We start from the raw sequence: 3874 nt of genomic DNA, 5'->3' as shown, positions 1-3874 counted from the left end.
GGTTCTTTGTTAAAAACAAAAATTAAGGAGTATAGTTTTACTAAAACTACAGCCAGTAAAAAACGTAGCATGTGTGATAGAAGCACAGCAGCAGTGTTTGTTTTGCCATTTTTACACGAACCTGGTAATAAGGCATGTCTGTACATTAAACAAACAAGAATAATTATTAATCCATGTTTATTTTCAAATCAACACTTTAACGTTCACTTGTATCTAAGGAAGGCTGGGGAGGTAAAAAAGATTAAGGGGTGGAATTAGGATAAGTTACAGCTCATGAGGTACTCCATCAGAGCATCTCTGACACCTCGGCCCTGCTCTCCATCTTGTGGGACAGCGACCAGGACGGGCTGTGCGGCTGGTTCTGCTCCAAGTTCACGGAGGTCATCCATTTTGGTTGTGTGTTGTTTTCCAGCTCTTCTTCTAATACATGTTAGTGGTGCTTAGAAAAGAGCTTAATATAGCACTACCGCCACCAGCTGGTAAGGTGCGTTGATATTAATAATCCGCCCACTAGAGGTGAACAATACGCCCACTAAACGGGAACTATAGGCAAAGTGGAGACACAAAAATAGAGGTCCCACTAGAACCGGACACAACAGGCTACAACAAGAACCAGACCTGTGGATACCAGGCTTTAGAGAACCAACCAATAGTATTGTCTGAGAAACCGATTTCTGAGAGCTTATAACACAAGATGTTATAATCCACAGTGTCAAAAGCTTTAGACAGGTCTAAGAAAAGTGCAGCACAATAATCCTTAGCATCCAATGCTTCAGCAATGTCATTAAAAACCTTCAGGGAAGAATATCCTGATGCATGCTCAATAATCCAGGTAGAAAAATCTAAAAAAGTTATATCTGGTCCTCTGGACATTCAAAAAACAAAACAAAGCAAAACACCACCAAAAAAAATGTAGAAACGTTTCGTCTTTCATCCGAAAGACTTCCTCAGTCTGAGGTGCTGTATTCAGCTTTGCTATTTATAAGACTGAGCTGAATATAGCACCTCAGACTGCGGAAGTCTTTCGAATGAAAGACGAAACGTTTCTACTTTGTTTTCTTGTTGTTGTTGTTTTGCTTTGTTTTGTTTTTTTAATGTCCAGAGGACCAGATTTAACTTTTTTAGACTTCAGTGAAGCAGTCGTTGTGCTGTGTTGTTTCCTGAAACCAGACTAATGGGGAGGTAAGATGTTAAATGAGTCCAAAAACTTTTTGATTTGAGAGTTTAACAGTTTTTCTAGAACCTTGGCTAAAATGTAAAGTTTAGAGATTGATCCATAGTTGTTCAGTGAGGTGGGGTCACCTCCCTTCAGCAAAGGAAGAACAAAGGCTGTTTTCCAAGCGTCTGGAATGGAGTTTTGGCTTATGGAGAGATTGAAGATGTGGGTCACAGGGACTGTGATGATATGAGCAGCCAGCCTTAAGAAATAAGGTTGAAGTTCATCTGGTCCTGCAGATTTTTTAGAATCTAGACCTTTTAACAGTTTATTTACCTCACTAACAGAGAACAGGGAAAGAGAAAAGTGTGATTAACTGAAGATTGACTTGCAGGAGAGATATTGTTTGTAGAAGTTTAAATTTTGGGAGAAGTGGTTGATTTTCCATTAGTAACTGTGTCAAATAAAGAACTAGAATTAACAAAATGTCTGTTGAAACAGTTCAGGAACTCATGCTTATTTGATTGTGATGGGTGGGCAGATGATTGGGAGCTGCCTGAGAGAGATTTGATGGTTTTCCAGAATCTTTAGGGGTCATTTCGATTTTTGGAGGTCTGAGATAAGCAATAGTTACGTTTTGCGGCTTTGATGGCAGTTGTGCATTTATTCCTCATTTGCCGAAAACTCAACCAATCAGTGTCTGAGCCAGATTTTCTCGCTACAGCCCAAAACTGGTCTCTCCTGTGCAGGAGGTCAGCTAGCTCAGGAATAAACCATGTGCTGTCTCATCCTTTTATTCTGAACTGGCAAAAAGGAGCATGCTTGTTTGCAAAATAGATTAAACTATTATGAAAATAGTTCCAAGCAGTGTTCACGCCATCACTTAATAGAATACGATGCCAGTCAAAGTGAGATAAATCCCAGAGGGATGACAATTGTTGTGAAATAAAGATTGTGTTCTTTGTTGAATTTAACATTCCTATTCTTATTTTATTTTGAAATTGACCCACTTCCTGGTTTACTTTGAAAAAGCTCCCACAGATTGAAGTCGGTTCCTGTTTACATAATGTAACACGATGTAAACCACTTCTGATTGGATTGAAAACTGGCCAATCATGACAGCAGACTCAGAACGCGCTGAAAAGTTAGTTTTGCTGTGTAAGGAACGCCCTTTTTCACAGAACAAAGGATGTGCAGAGTTTTATCCCTGGAGGGAGTTTACAGACGGAGGAGTGAGCAGAGAGATGAAGCAGCAGCCAGCAGCAGCCAGCAGCAAAATGAAGCAGAGAGACGGACGTTTTCAGATTCCTCCTTAAACAAGGTTGTATTGTAGAGTTTAAAGGGATGCATCCAATTAATAATATGTTAAAATAATGACTGCATTTAACTAATCCACTGTTTATGCTTGTGAATTTGTGACTACTTTATGATTTGACTACTTTATGACTTCTGAATTTCTTTGCTTATTAAATATTCAAAACTAGAAGGTGCGTGTCTCTTGTATTTAAGTGCGTGTCTTTGACTGACTCCTGCAGGATATAAAAGGTAACAGACTCGGGTGGAGAAGTGAGATCAAAAACACAACAATTTGGAGGTCCCACCGAGATGTGAGAAATAAGTTACCTACTGAGTCCTGCACACTGAATCTGCGCGCGCTATGAATAAATGAGGTAAGCAGAGCCTGTTTATTATTACGAAATCTGTAAATTGGGCTTAAAATAGGCAAATTTTTGCTCAGTGTGTCTGACTCCAAAATAAATAGTTTTAAATAGAGAAGTTTATGTCGACTGTAAGAATAAAGATAAAGTAAATAAAACCAGTCCCAGGGAAAACACGCAATTGTCGAGCCAACCAGAGTCTGACGAGATTCTGGATCAGAGGGGGTGGGGTTGTAGGATAAAATCATTTATCTGCCGCTACCTCTGTAACTCTGAGACAAAGTTGAACTGTAAACTTGTTAGGGTGGTGTCTAACTTAAAACAGTGTTAATTTAAGCTTACTTAAAAATTGGAAGTTCATTAAGTGAGTACGGGACTTGGGTGAGACATTAATTAATTAAATACGACGCACGCACCGAATAGATTAAAATAAAATTAGAACTAATAATTAGATTTGTTGAATAAAATAACTTATGATCTGTGAGGAGTAGAGAAGTCACGGGTTCACAAATATTGCTGTCTTCTAGGATATTAAAAGGGAAGTCAACACATTTTGTTTTAAAAAAACAACAACAACAACATTTTTAAGGGTGACCATTGTGAATATTTCTGGCGTCTGTGACTTGCGTGAATGTTGAAATAAGTGGTCAGTATCTTGTTTGTTTATTTTGTGTTTGTGTCTTTGTCAAATATAAGACCACAGTATGAATGTGTAGAAAAAAAGAAGAAAAAAAGTTCCAGAATTTTCCAGTGACAATAAAAAAGAGGTGTGTGCTGTGTGTTTGGATTTCCTGAGAGAATGGGCACTGAGGGGCAGCAGCGTCTCAGGTTACAAAAGTGTGAGCAGGAAAGTTTTAAACCAGTAAAGGAGCAAGTTGAAATTGTGGGAAAAGATTAAAGAATGCTCGAGAGATGAGGATAAGTTTGACAAGAGAGAGAGGCAAACGCCTTGCAGGAAAGTAGATACAGAAAGTTAATGAGGGAGGTTATAAATGAAAGAAAAGAGTGAGGAAGTGGGTAGTTCAGTTCCCCATCCTTATAACCCAAGCGGCAATCAGTC

This window comes from Nematolebias whitei, chromosome 1 (genome assembly GCF_014905685.2).
Source record: "Nematolebias whitei isolate Nwh7 chromosome 1, NemWhi1, whole genome shotgun sequence".
NCBI lineage: Eukaryota > Metazoa > Chordata > Actinopteri > Cyprinodontiformes > Rivulidae > Nematolebias > Nematolebias whitei.
This window is presented reverse-complemented; position numbering follows the sequence as displayed.